The following is a 19,219-nucleotide window of genomic DNA, read 5'->3' as shown; positions in this document are numbered from 1 at the left end:
ACTATAGATTCATTTGCTATCATATTACTTCAAAGGCTTTTCAGTCTTACTTTCTCAGCACATTTAGGAAGAGCAGTGTGGAAGCCGACTTCCTGGTTGAATTCTGGGAGGTTGGTGATGTGCTGAGGGGCTTGGGCACGCTCCTCAGCCTCTGTGTGCTCCATCTCTCCCTGTGCCCATCTCCTAGAATGACTGTGAGGCTTAAATGTCTGTAAGACACGTCAGCTGTTTCTAACAATGCATGGATGATGCATAGGATGTCCTCAGAAAGCTAATATCTTGGTTATTCAAATGGGTTTCTTTCTTAGAAGGACAGAAGGAATACCTCCCAGATAGGTCTTATTGCCATAAAAGTTAGTTCCTATTGAAAAGGACAGGTGCAAAAACACTGGTATACTGTTTCCTATCACACAACACAAGTTATGTTTTTCCTTTTCCTTGGATCTAACTTTAATACTTTATTAATATTACTGATATATTTCCTGTGTCCTTTAATGATGCTCTTATTTATTTCTGCATCCTTTATAGACAATTACTTGCCAATGCAAGGAGTTTATATAAAAAAGAAAAGTTTAGATATTGTTTGTATTTCTGAATATTTAATATTAGCCTGAAAATAATCATTTGTTCTTTTAGGCCTGCAAGGAAAACACCATATGGAAAGAAGAAGGTATAGTTAAAAAAATGAACTTTCAAAAATATTATCCTTGTCGAAAATACTTTGTAAAAGGAATAGTGGTAAAATAGAAAATCTTCCTTTGTTGTAGATAAGTTTACTTTGCACTCATCATTTAGAAACACTGTTGATAAAATTATCCTTTTGACACATTTCTTCTTTTAAGAAATGTCTGTTTTTGTTTTGATACAGAGATTTGTCACCTCTGTACACTTAGTGTATTTTATACATATTTTAAGGACATTGTGAAACAGTATTATTTATGTGTAGGTCAAAGAACAAATTAATTACGTGAACAACCTGGATGACTTAACTCAGTTGTCTGAGACTGTTTCTGAGGACGGTGACGTGCTTTACTCCATGAATTCCACATTGCAAGTAGAACCTCTTGACGTGGGGTGTAAAGGTAGGACCACAGTGTAAATGTTAACAGAAAGCCTGTGCATAGAGTAGTGATATGTGCACACCTTGTCAGTTCTGCTCTAGAGCCAGGGATATGTTACAGTGCCGTGCATCTCAGAAGTATGACATGAAGGTGAGTGTATACTCTGAGCCACAGGCCTATGATCCTCCTCACTCACTGCACCTTCTGTTGACTCTTCTTTCCTGTGCCTTCACCCAGGGTCAGGTCAGCTTCATTTTCCTCCTAGAGGAACTGAAATAATCTCAGGACTTCTTCCCCTTCCACTCCCCCTGGCAGAACCTCGGTCTGTACAGGCAACTGTAATTATTGCCTATTTTTAAACATTTAGGTCTCCTCATGCTACCCCCTTGCTTAAAGCCCAACAGTTGCCTCTCTTGGCTGCATGGTTAAAGGTCATAATTGTGTAGTTCCATCTGGTTTTAATTTTTACCCTTCTTTCTACTGAATTTTAGAATCAGCTTGTCAGTTCCTTAAAATGTCTGCTGGTCTCAGCATTTTCATTTTCCTTCAGTTCAAAATACTTTGTCCTTTCTCTTTTCATTACCTCTTTGATCCAAGAATGATTTAGATCCGTGTGATTTAGTTTCCAAATATTGAGAGTTTTCCAGAGATCCTTCTGTGCTCTTGCTTCTCATGATTTGTTAGGTGCATCCAGAGGGGCCCTGGGGCCAGGGCTGATTATTTCCTGCCTTGGAGGCAAGACCTTGCTGACGACCCTGTTCATTCTGTGGGTAAGTAGGAGTTTTTCCAGGCTGGTTCAGGAGAATAGGTAGAGTTCCTGGGAGTGAGCGAGCACCAGGCACGGCTTCCTGTAGTCTTTTCACATGGTCTCTCCCTGGTCTCAGGTGTTTTCTCACGCATGTGCACTGTTCGTTCCTCTGCTTAATACCCGAGGGGCTCCTCCTCAGATCTCCAGGGTCCTTATTCTGTGTTTCATTTTCTCCTCTCCACGGTTCTGACCTGTGATCTCTGCCTGCGTTGGTTTCCCCAGACTCTCAGCTTCATCACCTCCACTTGGGGAGTCCAGTGGACTCAGCTTCCATTCCTTCTCCCCATGTCGGGACATGGAAATTCTCTCCAGGCAGTGAGCTGGGGCATTCCTTAGGCTAACCTCATGTGTTTCTAGAATCATTGTCCTTCATTCCCTGAAGTCCTTTGTCATGAAAGTAATTGTTTCATGTATTTTGTCAGTGTTGTTTTTGCTTGCTCCACTCAGGAAGGTAAATCGGTAGCTGTTTACTCTGTCTAGGTTAGAGACACATGGCAGCTGGAGACTGCCCACAGGGTTGTTCCTCCTACTCTGCTTACTACTTCCTGCTCATCCTTCATGTCTCAGTGTGACATCTCTTCCCCAGGGAAATGTTTCCTGGACCCAATCTGTGTCAAGTTCTGTTATGTTATCATAGAGCTCTCTTTTCTTATAGTATCTATCTGAGCGCATAATTATTTGATTTCTCTTTCTCTTGTACTAGAATTCAAGCTAAACAAAAGCCAGTGGTGTCTGTTTTATCTTCAGAGCTTAGAATAATGTCTTCCATGTTATTCAGTTCAGTTCAGTTCAGTTGCTCAGTCGTGTCTGACTTTTTGTGACCCCATGAACCCCAGCACGCCAGGCTTCCCTGTCCATCACCAACTTCTGGAGTCCACCCAAACCCATGTCCATCGAGTAGATGATGCCATCCAGCCATCTCACCCTCTGTCGTCCTCTTCTCCTCCTGCCCCCAATCCCTCCCAGCATCAGGGTCTTTTCCAATGAGTCAACTCTTCACATCAGGTGGCCAAAGTATTGGAGTTTCAGCTTCAACATCAGTCCTCCCAGTGAACACCCAGGACTGATCTCCTTTAGGATGGACTGGTTGGATCTCCAAGACTCTTCTCAAGAGTCTTGTCCAACACCACAGTTCAAAAGCATCAATTCTTCGTTGCTCAGCCTTCTTATAGTTCAGCTCTCATATCCATACATCACCACTGGAAAAACCATAGCCTTGACTAGACGGACCTTTGTTGACAAAGTAATGTCTCTGCTCTTTAATATGCTGTCTAGGTTGGTCATAACTTTCCTTCCAAGAGTGTCTTTTAATTTCATGGCTGCAACACCATCTGCAGTGATTTTGGAGCCCAGAAAAATAAAGTCAGCCACTGTTTTCACTGTTTCCCTATCTATCTGCCACAAAGTGATGGGACCAGATCTTAGTTTTCTGAATATTGAGCTTTAAGCCAACATTTTCACGCTCCTCTTTCACTTTCATCAAGAGGATTCTTATTCTTAGTTGTTCTTCACTATATGCCATAAGGGTGGTGTCATCTGCATATCTGAGGTTATTGATATTTCTCCCAGCAATCTTGATTCCAGCTTGTGCTTCTTCCAGCCCAGCGTTTCTCATGATGTACTCTGCATATAAGTTAAATAAGCAGGGTGACAATATACAGCCTGACGTACTCCTTTCCCTATTTAGAACCAGTCTGTTGGTCCATTGTCCAGTTCGAACTGTTGCTTCCTGACCTGCATACAGATTTCACAAGTGGCAGGTCAGGTGGTCTGGTATGCCCATCTCTTTCAGAATTTTCCACAGTTTATTGTGATCCACACAGTCAAAGGCTTTGGCGTAGTCAATAGAGCAGAAATAGATGTTTTTCTGGAACTCTTTTGCTTTTTTGATGATCCAGTGGATGTTGGCAATTTGATCTCTGGTTCCTCTGCCTTTTCTAAGACCAGCTTGAACATCTGGAAGTTCACGGTTCATGTATTGCTGAAGCCTGGCTTGGAGAATTTTGAGCATTACTTTACTAGCGTGTGAGATGAGTGAAATTGTGTGGTAGTTTGAGCATTCTTTGGGATTGCCTTTCTTAGGGATTAGAATGAAAACTGACCTTTTCCAGTCCTGTGGCTGCTGCTGAGTTTTCCATATTTGCTGGCATAATGAGTGCAGCACTTTCACAGCATCATCTTTCAGGATTTGAAATAGCTCAACTGGAATTCCATCACATCCACTAACTTTGTTCCTAGTGATGCTTCCTAAGGCCCACTTGACTTCACATTCCAGGATGTCTGGCTCTAGGTGAGTGATCACACCATCGTGATATCTGGGTTGTGAAGATCTTTTTTGTATAGTTCATCTGTGTATTCTTGCCACCTCTTCTTAATATCTTCTGCTTCTCTTAGGTCCCTACCATTTCTGTCCTGTATTGAGCCCATCTTTGCATGAAATGTTCCCTTGGTATCTCTAATTTTCTTGAAGAGATCTCTAGTCTTTCCTATTTTATTGTTTTCCTCTATTTGTTTGCACTGATCACTGAGGAAGGCTTTCTTATCTCTCCTTGCTATACTTTGGAACTATGCATTCAAATGGGTATATCTTTCCTTTCCGCCTTTGCTTTTCACTTCCTGTCTTTTCACAGCTATTTGTAAGGCCTCCTCAGACAACCATTTTGCTTTTTTGCATTTCTTTTTCTTGGGGATCGTCTTGATTCCTGTCTCCTGTATGTTGTCATGAACCTCCACCCATAGTTCATCAGGCACTCTGTTTATCAGATCTAGTCCCTTAGATCTATTTCACACTTCCACTGTGTAGTCATAAGGGATTTGATTTAGGTCATACCTGAATGGTCTAGTGGTTTTCTCCACTTTCTTCGTTTTAAGTCTGAATTTGGCAATAAGGAGTTCATGATCCAAGCCACAGTCAGCTCCCAGTCTTGTTTTTCTGACTGTATAGAGCTTCTCCATCTTTGGCTGTAAAGAATATAGTCAATCTGATTTCTGTGTCAATAATCTGGTGATGTACATGTGTAGAGCCTTTCCTTGTGTTGTTGGAAGAGGGTGTTTGCTGTGACCAATGCCTTCTCTTGGCAAAACTCTATTAGCCTTTGCCCTGCTTCATTCCATACTCCAAGGCCAAATTTGCCTGTTACTCCAGGTCTTTCTTGACTTCATACTTTTGCATTCCAGTCCCCTATAATGAAAAGAACATCTTTTTGGGGTGTTAGTTCTAGAGGGTCTTGTAGGTCTTTATAGAACTGTTCAACTTCAGCTTCTTTGGCATTACTGGTCGGGGCATAGACTTGAATTACCGTGATATTGCATGGTTTGCCTTGGAAATGAACAGAGATTATTCTGTTGTTTTTTAGATTGCATCCAACTACTGCATTTCAGATTCTTTTGTTGACCATGATGGCTACTCCATTTCTTCTAAGGGATTCCTGCCCACAGTAGTAGACATAATGGTTATCTGAGTTAAATTCACCCATTCCAGTCCATCTTAGTTCACTGATTCCTAGAATCTCGATGTTCACTCTTGTCATCTCCTGTTTGACCACTTCCAATTTGTCTTGATTCATGGACCTAACATTCCAGGTTCCTATGCAATATTGCTCTTTAAAGCATTGAATCTTGCTTCTATCACCAGTCCCATTCACAACTGGGTTATTTTTGTTTTGGCTGCATCCCTTCATTCTTTCTGGAGTTATTTCTCCAGTGATCTCCAGTAGCATTTTGGGCACCTACTGACCTGGGGAGTTCACCTTTCAGTGTCCTATCTTTTTGCCTTTTCGTATTGTTCATGGGGTTCTCATGGCAAGAATACCGAAGTGATTTGCCATTCCCTTCTCCAGTGGACCACATTCTTTCACACCTCTCCACCATGACCCTTCCATCTTGGGTGGCCCCACACAGCATGGCTTAGTTTCATTGAGTTAGACAAGGCTGTGGTCCATGTGATCAGATTGGCTAGTTGTCCATGACTGTAGTTTCAGTCTGTCTGCCCCCTGATCCCCTCTTTCAGTGCCTACTGTCTTACCTGGGTTTCTCTTACCTTGGACGTGGGCTCTCTCTTCACGGCTTCTCCAGCAAAGTGTCTATTCCACATTATAGACACTTAATATTTGTTCAGTGCCTGGATATGTGACTCTGAAAGGCACAGTCCTTTATATTCAAAAATTACTCACATAAATTTTTGTTTGTTTGTTCCTATCTTTGTTTTCTTTGTCATGCAGATTCTGGTTGCTTGTTGAAAATTCTGGATGCAATTTTTTCACATGAAAGATTAGTAGATTTTTCAAAGAAGCCACTGTGAATTACTTAGAGGAGAAGTTCACAAAATGAAAAGTAACGTTCATGGGCTACAAAAAGAGCTGTCAGAAAGCAAAGAAGTGAAATCACAGAGCATCGGAAAGTGGAGTGGGAATGAGAGCTCAGCAGCTTGAGGTACCATACATCTCAGTTTTAAAGAAATATTTGAACTGTTGTTTTGTTTAATATTGCAGAGATGTAGGCATGTTATAAGGACTAATTTATCCTCTTGGATTTTACAGGGGAGAAACGTATTGTGAACTGTGAAATTCTTGGAAATAATACAGCAGGTTCTTAACAGTGAATGCTTCTAATAACTTAATGTATATTTTTCCAAATCATCATTTCCATGACCATATAGGAGTCCACCATAATGGAAACCCCATTAGTTATTTACCAAATTGACTTTCGGTAGTTTTTCACTTTTCTGTATTCTATTTAATACTGCAAGGAACATCTTTTCTGTAAATTCATTTCTAGCTTTTGAAATTATTTTGAATACATTTTTCTTTAATAATATTGTCTTACTTGGTTAAAGTATGAGAAGTTTTAAAAAGGTCTGTGATCTATATTTCTAAACTATTCTTCAGAAAGTTTATATGACTTTACATTCCCACTCACAGATGTATGAAGTAGCCATTTTTCTCAAGACAAAATAAAAGCAAAATTTTATGCAATTTTATTCTTAACTCTCTGTATGAAAACAGTGATCATTATTAAGTGTTTTTCATTGTATTCCCCCATTTTTATTATTTTAAAGATTGTGAAGAGGGAACACAAGTTATTGCAGCAGCAGCGAATAATCCCATGATTTTCTAAGAAGAGCTCTCTAAATTTTTCAGATTCACCTTAAAGCAAGAAGAAGAGAATAGAAGAAATGCTAATATGTCATATGAAAAAATTAGGGAGCAGTTAAGACAAGAAGACGAATATAGTGAAGAAATTGAAATGAAATAACAACTAGAACTCACTCTCTGAGCACTCAAAATGGAACTGCAGACTATGAGAAATACTTGGAATCAGGTACAGTAATCTTTGGTGAAAATTTCAAATTTCTAACACTATTTCATCAATATTATTTATAATATCTCCTTTGTTTGGAGAAGTACCACTTTATTTAGTATTGTACCATTTATTTAGTGTCATTTTATTTAGTGTTATAGGAAATTTTAGGTTACTTCTTAAAAACAAAAACAAAGAAATTCAAAATTCCCCAAGTAACAAGGCTGGAAATAAGAATTCTATAATCCTGAAATGCTGGGTGCAGTTTTTCGATCAGAGGGAGGAAGAGGTCACGTCAATAGCTCATGCAATAGTTACTGAGAAACTACAGGGTTGAGATTGTTGTAGAAACTGGAGGGTAAGCTCTCCACTTGCCTCAGGTGACAGATCCTTCTGCCTTGAGGGGCCATTGGTGAGTGAATAAGTCTAGAAGAGACGGGGCTTGGGGAGGGAAGATTGTGCCTAGTTTTACATCAAGTTACCTCTGGCCTTCAATCTGGCAGGTGGATGAAGGTCATGGACCCCCTCACTCTGTGCCGTTCAGCCCTCCAGTCCACCTGCCCCGAGAACAGCTCAGAGCTGGCTCCAGCTTTCCCAGCTGGGTTCTCCCTCACAGTAGAGTCCTCAAGGACAGGTGTTAACTGGCGTCCTCGAGAGGTACAGGAATGCTTCCCATGGAATTTTTTCCAGCAGTTGGTAGAAACCAAACACTCTTGAAGTTGATTGTCCTTCATTCTGCAGAGTTCTCAAGTGGCATCTTAGAGCAGAGGAATTCACTCCCCCAGCCGATGTCCCTCTCAGACATGGACCGGGTCCGATCCCCGAGGTCCTAGCAGCAGATCTCCCACAACGAAAACCTCTCGGGGAGAGCTCAGGAATGCACTATTTGTAGTTCAAATCCATTTGTCTACATCAGTCACGTAGGGACGTACAGTGGCCTCATCCAAGGAGAGTCCTTTAATATTTTCCGTAGGAGTTGATTTCAGATCTTTTGTGGCTGTCTCAAAGGAGCCGGGACCCTGATTGCGCTTTAGGCCAGGCAGACCACGTGTGGCCCCCATCGACTGCACTACCCGACCAAGCCCCTCTGCACTGGGGTGAGCGTGTCTGTCACTGCACGCACGTCCTCGGCCTTCAGTGTCTCAGTCAGAGTCGCTCCTGGCTCCAGTGGCATTTCTGTAACCAGTGCCCTGTCAGTGGCCTTTTCACATCATTTATAGTTTTTCAGTTTGTAAAACCTGCAACATCAGTTGTAAAAACACTTTTGAACACTTTAACAAGGTGTTTTCTTAGAATAAACTTATAGAAGTCCCCCTCCCAACAAGGGAATAACAATAAAAACTCTTGCTACTAATAGTAGATATTCTGGTATTTGGTAGTGATTTCCCTTCCTTGACAGATGATTAGGTTAGTTTATCACTTCCACTGAAGGTAAGGAGGAAAACTATAGGCAGTTCAGAGACCATACTTTGGAAGTCATTCTTGTACTTGTGAGAAAATGAATCCTCTGCTCTGAGTAGTGTCCTGTTTCAGTACAAGGAACTTTTGAAAACAGTGATAGATATGCCATAGTATACATTTAGTGATAATTATGTTTCTCATTGTATTTCCCCCCCTTACTATTTTAAGCAGTATGAAGAGATAATGAAAGTTATTGCAGCAGAAAATAATCTCATGATTCTCTAAGAAGACCTCTCTAAATTTTACCTTATTTACCATTAGTGTATATACCATGAATGAAACAGGAGGATTATTTTGTATTAATATGTTTGTACTAGAGAAGAAACTGTAGTTTGATGTAAGAGTCAGAAGACATGGTGAAAAGTCTGCAGCTTACTTATATAGTTTTAACTTCTTCCTTTCCAGAATTATTATAGCTAATGAGTTAATTGATGTTTGTAGAAGTGCTTAGTACAGTTGTCAGTAGGTATAAGTCTGTAATTGCCTACTAAAATGTTAGAAAGGTAGCATATTCTCAAGAAAACAATTTCTGTACAAAATATAATCTATTTAACTATGTATAGAGCTAAGGCTCTTGCTGTGAAGTAGCTGTGTAGGAGGTATCAGATGCAGTGTTTTTAAAGGTAGCTGGTGGTGTTGTTTATCGAATCACAGTTGATTTACAGTATTGTGTTAGTTTCAGGTATACAGCACAGTGATTCAGATGTATATGCATATGTCTGTGTATATTGTATAAATGGGTCTTCCCTGCTGGCTCAGATAGTAAAGAATCCACATGCAAAGCAAGAGACCTGGGTTTGATCCTTAGGTTGGGAAGATCCCCTGGAGAAGGAAATGGCTGCCCTCTCCAGTATTCTTGCTTGGGGAATTCTAATTCCCTACTACTTCTACTTCCTTCTACTTCCTGAACCTTTCCCTTTCAGACATTCTCATGGTTCTTCCTCTTGGAATGTTTGTGTTCCCCAGAGTCCTGAGCTGGATTTTGTCTCCTCTGTCTCTCTACATATCTCTCCTGGAATAGTTCCTACACTTGTGTGACTTCAGTTACCATCTGTACTCAGATTACTTCTAAACAGCTTTCCTGGTAATTTCTATGTGATCCAGTGGTTAAGACTCTGTGGCTCACTGCCAAGGCCCAGAGTTCAATCCCTGGTCCCCACAGGCTACCCGCTGTAGCTTAACAAATAAACAAAATTATCAGCTTTCCCTAGTTCAGCCATAGATTCTGACTTGTAGATCTGTGTATCCCATTGTGTACTCTAGGTGCCTAAATTCACTAAATCTGAACTAGAGTTCTCAGGTGTCCAACAAATCTTCCTTCTCCAGCATCTTCTGTCTCAGGTAGAGGGGCCATCATCCATTCAGTCACCAAGCTCTGCCGGGAGCCAACACAAGATCCTACCCATGACAAGGTCATGGGGAGAAAACCTGACAAGCAAGGTGGATCAGGTTATCAGGGATTCCGAAAAGCTGCCCCCGGCACTCACCTTAAAGATGACATCTGGTCTTTTTGATGCTTGCTTCTATAGACTACTCCCTAATTTCTGTGACATAGGCAGAAGGCCTTTCCCGATCCCTTTCCAAATAAGAATTAACTTAGAACTTTAATCAATAAGTTTCCAGGGTGGTGGTATTTTATGAGATTATCTAGGGTGAAAGGGATGTTTTAAAATAAACTCCTTTGCTGGCATTTTAGTTTGTTTGGCAAATGCATTTATGCCCTTGGTACTAATATGCATGACTGCTCATAATACCCTAATCATAAAACAGCATAAAGAACCTGATCACATAAAGGCCCTAATGTGAGGCTGTCACGGCTAACGCCATGGCAGGCAGCCTAGATTAGGAGTAGGCCTGGTTTCCCAGGGTAACATAATAATCAGGCCTCCTGGAGCCAGCCAATCAACATATGCCTAGCCAGAGAAAAGGGAACCTATCAGGGGAAAGCTGAAAGCCCCATGTTGGGCCAACAAAAATTACCTTGCAACTGTGTAACCAATCCACTTACGCCAACTACCCACTGTGTAACCAATCCGATTGCGCCAACTACCTGCTGCTTATTTTGACCTAATAAATACCCGAGAGAACTGGGGCTCAGGGCCTTTCATCCTCACACACCTGGTGAGGGCGGGAGGCCCTGGCTTGAGTCAGTAATAAATTCCCCTATTGCGAGTTGCATTGTTTCGAGGAGTCTTCTTTCCCGACTGGGGACTCGGACTACGGGCAGAACACTAATAGGCACAGAGCCCTTCCGGGGGTGAGGAAGCTCTATTAGAGAACACAAAAATATTATTCTAAAAGTGGTTATAGTTAAAGATTTAGAAAAATAAGAGTTTAGAATTGTTAATTTTAACCAGGAATGCTAAACAGGGGTGCCTCACTGGAGCTACAGAGTCTTTGTGTGGTAAACCTTTTAGATAAATTTAACTGATAACTTCTGCAAAAGGACTGACCTTTGTGTTCAATAAAGAATAGATTAAGGGAAACAGCTTTGCATTCACCTCGGTCATAAAATGTCAATAGGCCCCAAGGCCAGAAGATAATGTACAAGACCCTCAGAAACAAAGAAGTATGCAGAAAACACTCTGGTTTTGTGAAAGGCAAGCTCATGTAATGTTAAACTATCTTCCCCTTAGAAATGTACTAACTTAGAATATAAAAGCTACGGTAAAAAATAAAACATGGCCAGACTCAGCTTCACACCCCCAGTCTGGTTTCTCTCTTTCTTTCTCTCTTGCTGAAGCTGTTCATCCTGAGGGTTCCCCTGGATCCTGCTGAGGCTGGACCCTGGCAAAGCTCAAAATCTTTCTCTCTCACATCCCCCACCTAACCTCCTCTACAATCTACCAGATCTGTCCTATTGACTCTGTCTCTTAACTATCTTGACTTATTCATTTCTCTTTGTTTCCTGGCTACCACCCTCATCCAAGTTGCCATTATCTCTGGCTTGCAATAGCCTCTGAACTGGTCTCCCCAGTCTCTACTTGTTCAGTCCACTTTCCATACTGAAATCAGTCTGATGAAGTTTCAGTGATTCCTCATTGGCTCAGGGTGGCCTTTCAGACTTTCCATCTTCTGGTTCCCAATCTCAGGTGTGAATGTGCTTAGGAGAGCCTTAGCGCTCACTCTCTGCTCCAACAATGTGTGGCTACCTGGAGCTTCCCCTCTCCTGCTTAGGCTGTCTTTTCTCCTCTCCTGTATTAATTTCTTGGGACAAAAATAGCCAGATGAGAGACATTGGAGGCTTGAACTAGGGTGGTGACATGGATGTGGTAAGAACTGATGAGATTCTGAAGAAAAAGTGAGGGGGTTACAAATGAATTCATTTCAAAACAGAAATAGAGTCACAGATGTACAAACCAAACTCATGGTTACTAGGGAATGAGGGGAGGGGTAAAGAGGGAGATTGGGAATGACATAGACACTGTGCTAAGTCGCTTCGGTCATGTCAGACTTTGCGACCCATGGACTGTAGCTCACCAGGCTCCTCTGTTCATGGGATTTTCCATGCAAGAATACTGGAGTGGGTTGCCATTTCCTTCTCCAAGGGATCTTCTTGGCCCAGGGATGGAACCTGCATCTCTTATGTCCCCTGTGTTGGCAGGCAGGTTCTACCACTAGCACCATAACATAGATAACTAATAAGAACTTTCTGTATTGTACAGTGAACTCTACCCAACACTCTGTAATGGCCTATATGGGAAAATGATTTTTTTTTAAAAGTGGATATATGTAAAAAAAAAAAAAAGAAAGAAATTGATGAGATTCTGGGCATATTTTGAAGGGAAATACAATAGGACTTGTTGGATTTGGAAATGTGGAAAGATAAAAAGAAAGGAGTCAAGGGTAACTTTCCAGTTTTGTTATTTGTGTATTTATTTTTGCCTGAGCAGCTAGAAAAAATGAACTCCACTAACAGAATGGGGGAGACTGAGAATACTGGGTTTGGATGGGAAGAGAAGGAGTTCAGTTTTGGATATGTCACTGGAAATTACTATTAGAAACACAGTTAGGTATATGAGTCTGGTTCAGGGGACTGATCTGAGTTGGAGCTGTAAATTTATGAGTCATCAGTGGAAAGGCAAAATTTAAAGCCACAAGACTGAGAGCACTGAGGGTAATGGTTTCATAAAAAGTTGAAGAGGCCCAGGAGCCTTCAGCATTAAAAGTTTGCAGAGATGAGCCTCAGGAGAGAAGAATCAGGAGGGAAAGCAGGGAAATGTAGCACCCTGAAAGCCTAGTGGCAAAGGGATTTGCTGGAGGAGGAAGTGATCAACTGTGTCAAAGGTTAAGTAAGCTGAGGGCTGAGAATTGACCATGAGATTTAATAACAGGAAGATCATTGATGATGCAGATGAGAACAGTCCAGGAAATGATGTGGCAAAAGCTTGTGGGATTACATCTAAGAGAAAAAGGAGAGAGAGGGGTTGGAGTTGAAGAGTTGTTCAAAATTTTTTTGCTGTAAAAAGGGTACAGTAAAGTGAATGCCCACTAGAGTGTTAATTAAGATCGTGAGAGTGTTTTTGTTTATTTGTTTTTTAAATATGGGATAAATAACAGCAGATAGGTTATTTCTGTATATTTATGGGATTGATCCAGCAGAGAGGAAAAGACTGATGAAACAAGAGGGAAGAAATATTAGAAGAGCAAAATTCTTGAGAAATTGAGAGATGGAAGGACCTACTCCCCGAGCAGGGAGGTTGACTTTAGACAGAAACTCTTCTGAGCTATTTTCGTGGCTTCCTCTGTCCCTTTACTCTGCTCCAGTGTCTGTTCTTTCAGAAATCTTTCCTGTCCAGTCTTCTAGAATGGTTCTACCCATCACTCTCTATCCTTTCATCCTGCTTTACTATTTTTTAAAAATATTTATTTATTTGGCTGTGCTGTTTCTTAGTTGCACCACTGCAGCATGAGAGAGTTTTAGTTGCAGCATGCGGGACTTAGTTTCCTGGTCAGGGATTGAACCCAGACCCACTGCATAAGGAGCATGGTGTCTTGGTCACTGGACTACCAGGGAAGGTCCCCTGCTTTACTTTCATTTGTCAGCACATGCTCAGTTGTTCAGTCATGTCCGAGGCTTTGCAATCCCGTGGACTATAGCCCGCCAGGCTCCTCTGTCCATGGGATTCTCCAGGCAAGAATACTGGAGTGGTTTGCTATTTCCTCCTCAAGGGGATCTTCGAGACTCGGGGATCAATCCTGTGTGTCCTGCATTGGCAGGCAGATTCTTTATCACTAAGCCACCTGGGGAGCCCTATTTGTAGCATTTGTCATAATAATATTACAGAATAAATATGTTTATTGTCTGTGTTTGTCATTAAAATATAAATTCCACAAGGGCAGAGACTTGGTCTTATTCACCCTATATTGCCAACACTCACTATTAGTGTCTCACATAGTAGTTGCCCAATAAATATTTGAGAATGAAGGGAGAAGTGAATCTTTCCCTCGTGCCCATGGCAACATGCTCAGTTCTCATTCCATTCTTGTTTTGATTTCCTTCTTCTGTAATCCACATCTCCTCTCATTTTCCATCCCCATTCACCCAAGAAAGCATTCTAACCTATCTCCACTGCCATCCCCATCATTCTCCTACCACCTTCCCCCCATACTACCCTTATCCTGAGAGTAGCCACCCTCATCTGTGTCTCATCTCCTCCATCCCGCAACTTAATTCCCCTGCTAACCCCAGTCTCAGCTCTCAGACATCCTGTCTGCTCATCCTGATCGCATCATCACAGTTTCCCGTTGTCATTGCCAGCATAGTCTTTATTCTGCTCTTCTCCCATTCTATTCTCTTGCCATCAACATGCAGTCTCCATCTCCATCACCATTACTTGCCCATTCCCTTTTGCCATACCTAATCTGCCTCAGCATCCTGGGGAAGAAACATAGCTTTGCACTATGTATTGGTTAGAAATTGCCAGAGCCATGGTTAATACAAGCAGCTATGGGAAGAAAGAGATGGAACTTCTTTTTTTCAGTGACTTAAGTAAATATTAATAAGCCTATTTTATGAACTAGCACTATTCCCTACAATAGACATAATAAATGACTTCCTGAAATTTTCTAAAATATATTTTACATACGTTGGCATTATCACAAGCCTTGAGCCTGGAGGTTCCAAGCCTGTGAGATGAAGACAGTCTCTGTGGTAAAATAATCTGCCTTCTCAGAGAGCTCTCTTTTCTTAATTTCCAGTGTCAGAAACCCTGGGAAAGCATCTATAAGCTATGATTAAAAAAAGATGAAGCAATTCAAATTGAATCTCACTTGGAACTCCAGTTTTTGTTTCAGACTGACTAGTCAACTAACAAGGATTTGGGGCTTATAAGTACTCTGGATCCTTCTTTATCTTATCTTCAAGAGAAATTATCAGCCCAGAACCTGAATAAGTAAAACATTTCTCATCCCCTTGAGATTTTTATCTTCTCTTTATAAATTTTTCCCCACATGCCAATCTGTGACCTAGAATTCCCTTCTAGTAAAGGGGAGACAAAAATATGTATATGTTCTAATTAATGGATCAATTATACAATTTATAGATACTATACTAATTATATTTTCATATACTTAATATATAATTAGTTACTGATACATATTAATGAAATTATCTCCAATGTAACCATGAATTCTTATGTAATTTTATTTTATTCTTAGCTGTCTTAGTAAGATGCCAACCCAAGATCATAGGGCTTAGTGCTCACTCTGGTGTTTGACAACTTTTATTTGGAATTTTCTGGAATCTATAGTAGTATTCTTTACCAATATGGCACAAACTTCTTTTTTTTTTGTTGTTAGAATAAAGCTAAGAGACATGTGATTTTGTAAAAAACCATGGTTGAATTTGCTACTGTTCATGTTGTATATAAATTTGACTTGTAAGAATGTTTATTTGAATCAGGATCTAATAAAGGTTTCTCAAGTGGGGATATATTATCATTGAGACCAGGCATATAGCAACCTTGGCCCAAGTCACTTTGTCTTCTATGCAACATTTGGGTGAGCATCGTCAATTTAACAATCACCTCTGAGAATCCTATCTTGTTCAAGGTCCATACTAATGAAGATCCTTCAAATTGACAGCTTTTACAGTATTTTCTTATGAATTAAAAAACAATTTGTTTGGGGGGATGTGGCTGTGTTGGGTCTTCATTGCTGCGTGGGCTTTTCTCCAGTTGCAGAGAGTGGAGGCTACTCTCCAGTTGCTGTGTGTGGCTTCTCCTTGCAGTGGCTTCTCTTGATGCAGAGCTGGGCTTTAATAGTTGCGGCATGTGGACTCGGTACTTACAGTTCCTCCAGTTCTAGGGCACAGGCTCAGTAGTTGTGGCACATGGGCTTAGCCACTCTACAGCACGTGGTATCTCCCCCAACCAGGGATCAATCTGTGTCTCCTGCATTAGCAGGCAAATTCTTCACTGTTGAGCCTCCAGGGAAGCCCCTCACTGTGCTTTAAGTTTACATCTTACTGATTACTAATGAAGTTGATCAATTTTTAAACATAATTTATTTTTGGCTGTGCTGGGTCTTATTTGTTGCAAGGGCTTTTGTCTAGTTGCAGCGAGTAGGAGCCACTCTCTAGTTGAGGTGCACAGGTGTCTCATTGCGGTGGCCTCTCCTGCTGGGAAGCGTGGGCTCTAGGATGCGTGTGCTCAGTACTGTGGCTCCTGACCTCCAGAGTGCATGCTCAATGGTGGTTCAATAAACTTAAAACTGTTAAGATAGCAAGACTACCCAAACTGATCTATATACTCAATATAATTCCTGCCAAAATCTCAGCTAGCTTTTTTGCAGAAACTGACAATCTGATCTTAATCTACATATGGAAATTTAACGAATCCAGACTAACAAAAACAATCTTGAAAGAATAGAACAATGCCAAAATTCATATGTTGCAATTTCAAAATGTAGTAGAAAATGATAATAATCAAGATAGTATGTGATGCAGGAGTAAGGATAGACATATAGATCATTGGAAGAGCTAAGATCTCAGAAGTAATCTCTTACATTTACATACAATTGAACTTTGATAAAATGTCAAGACAATTTGGTGCAGGAAAGATCTTCTTAAAAATTAGTACTAGGAAAACTGAATGTAAGCAAGAGAACGAAGTTGAACTCCTTTTTTCCCAGGGATCAAACCTAGGTCTCCTGCATCACAGGTGGATTCTTTATCAACTGAGCCACCAGGGAAGCCCTTTTTTTTTCCACACATCATACACAAAATTAACTCAAAATGAACTATATTCTTAAATGTAAAAACTGAACTATAAAACTCTTACAACATATACCTCCATGTCTCAATTATCATATTTTGTAATAAGTTTTATTATCTAGTAAAGCATGCTTCCTTTCACTGTTTTCATTTTCTTCAAAAATGTGTCTAATTTTAATCAAATGCTTTTTGCTACTTTTTATGAGATGATCTTATAGATCTTACGTTTTCTTCTTTCATCTGGTGAACCACATTGATTGCTTTATAAATGTTAAACTAAATCTTGTTGTTATTGATTCTATCTCACTTCCTCGTGTGGCAGACTTTCTTTTTTATTGCTTGGCTATCTCTGGTTAAACAATCCATAAAATTAAGATTATAAAAAATTGAACCCCAGACTCATGAGAGGGCAAGTTCATAGTTTAAATTTCTCTGGTGAAGCTATTATTTTCATTCAACTTGTACCAAAGACAGGCAGGTTTTTCTTGGTATTTCTGTGTAGGCCCAATACTTACCTTCCATTTCCCATAATGTCTATTTACCTCCAGAGCTCTAGGTTTCTGGTATTGGCACTTCCCCCTGATGGCAGCTTAGTTTCCATGTTAGCATGTCACTAATTCCAGAAAGTTGTATCCACTTTAGGTCCCTGGAGATTTTCCCTAGGGTTTTGAAGTCCTAACAAAGTGTATGAATATATATTTGTTGAAATTTATCCAGTATCAATATATTTTTAAGCAGGAGGGCTTTTTCTAGTGAGCCATACTGCTGGTGGACAAGTCTTTTTGTTGCAGTATCTTCTAGTGTTTTAGGATATGTAACATTACTCACTTATTCTAAAATGTTAGAAGGCTAACTTTCAGTCTCTGTGTGTGTATTTTGCCATGAAATGAGTCTTGTGTAAGCAGAATACTGTATATTGGGGGAGTTCATGTCCAGAGCCTTTCTATTTCAGTTATTTCTCTGAGATCTTATAATTGTGCTTAGGGGAGAGACTGGAAATAGGGAGTAACCAGGATAATTTTCCCATAATTACATAGGCCAGACAAATGCCTGAGCCAACAGTAAGCTCAAGTACCACAGATGGAACATGTCCTAAGAAATGATCACCAGCAATCTAATTGGGCAACTGAACAACTGAAGATTAAGATTCAGAGATGTATTGAATTCAAGGAAATGTCATAAGGAATAATACAACATTTATTATAATTTACATTGGCTCTGGGTCACAGGAATGAATCCATTTTGAATGAAACATTAAAACCTTTTAGTGGTGATGGCTATTTGTAGAAAGAGTATGGAAGTATTGGAAAGTACCCTGGGCACAGGGTGCATTTGGAGAGTTTTATTGGTCCTATTCTAGCAGCAACCAGAGCAACTTTTTTTTTTGTTTTCCATCCTCAGACTTCAAAACTCTTCCTAGAGGAGGAACACAGGCATCATGGGTGTCCCAGGAGAATTGATCCAACCACTTCAAGATATAAAGTTTCTTCATGAACAGAAGGAATAGTTTAAGAGGAGAGTTGTATTTTTATACCTGGATTTTTGATACTCAACAGTTATATATACACAACAGTTATATATAATTCTCCAAACCAGGCTTCAGCAATACATGAACTGTGAACTTCCAGATGTTCAAGTTGGTTTAAGAAAAGGCAGAGGAACCAGAGATCTAATTGTCAGCATCTGCTGGATCATCGAAAAAGCAAGAGAGTTCCAGAAAAAAAACATCTATTTCTGCTTTATTGACTATGCCAAAGCCTTTGACTGTGTGGATCACAATAAGCTGTGGAAAATTCCGAAAGAGATGGGAATACCAGACCACCTGACCTGTATGCAGGTCAGGAAGCAACAGTTAGAACTGGACATGGAACAATAGACTGGTTCCAAATAAGAAAAGGAGTATGTCAAGGCTGTATATTGTTACCCTGCTTATTGAACTTACATGCAGAGTACATCATGAGACATGCTGGGCTGGAAGAAGCACAAGCTGGAATCGAGATTGCCAGGAGAAATATCAATAACCTCAGATATACAGATGATACCACCCTTATGGCAGAAAGTGAAGAGGAACTAAAAAGCCTCTTGATGAAAGTGAAAGAGGAGAGTGAAAAAGTTGGCTTAAAGCTCAACATTCAGAAAACTAAGATCATGGCATCTGGTCCCATCACTTCATGGGAAATAAATGGGGAAACAGTGGAAACTGTGTCAGACTTTATTTTAGGGAGGCTCCAGAATCACTGCAGATGGTGACTGCAGCCATGAAATTAAAAGAAGCTTACTCCTTGGAAGGAAAGTTATGACTAACCTAGATAGCATATTAAAAAACAGAGACATTACTTTGTCATCAAAGATCCATCTAGTCAAGACTATGATTTT

At 40.4% G+C, this 19,219-nt stretch overlaps 1 long non-coding RNA gene across 1 annotated transcript; it reads left to right on the top strand.

Moving 5' to 3' along the window:
- Positions 1-1,668: 1,668 nt before the first annotated feature.
- On the top strand, positions 1,669-18,278 carry LOC133046550 (uncharacterized). Its single transcript, XR_009690530.1, has 4 exons — positions 1,669-1,831; positions 6,090-6,300; positions 7,008-7,188; positions 18,245-18,278. It is a non-coding gene; the product is annotated as an uncharacterized LOC133046550 (long non-coding RNA).
- Positions 18,279-19,219: the final 941 nt, after the last annotated feature.

This window comes from Dama dama, chromosome 25 (genome assembly GCF_033118175.1).
Source record: "Dama dama isolate Ldn47 chromosome 25, ASM3311817v1, whole genome shotgun sequence".
NCBI lineage: Eukaryota > Metazoa > Chordata > Mammalia > Artiodactyla > Cervidae > Dama > Dama dama.
The sequence above is the reverse complement of the archived record's forward strand: the minus strand, read 5'-3'. Positions and strand labels throughout refer to the sequence as shown.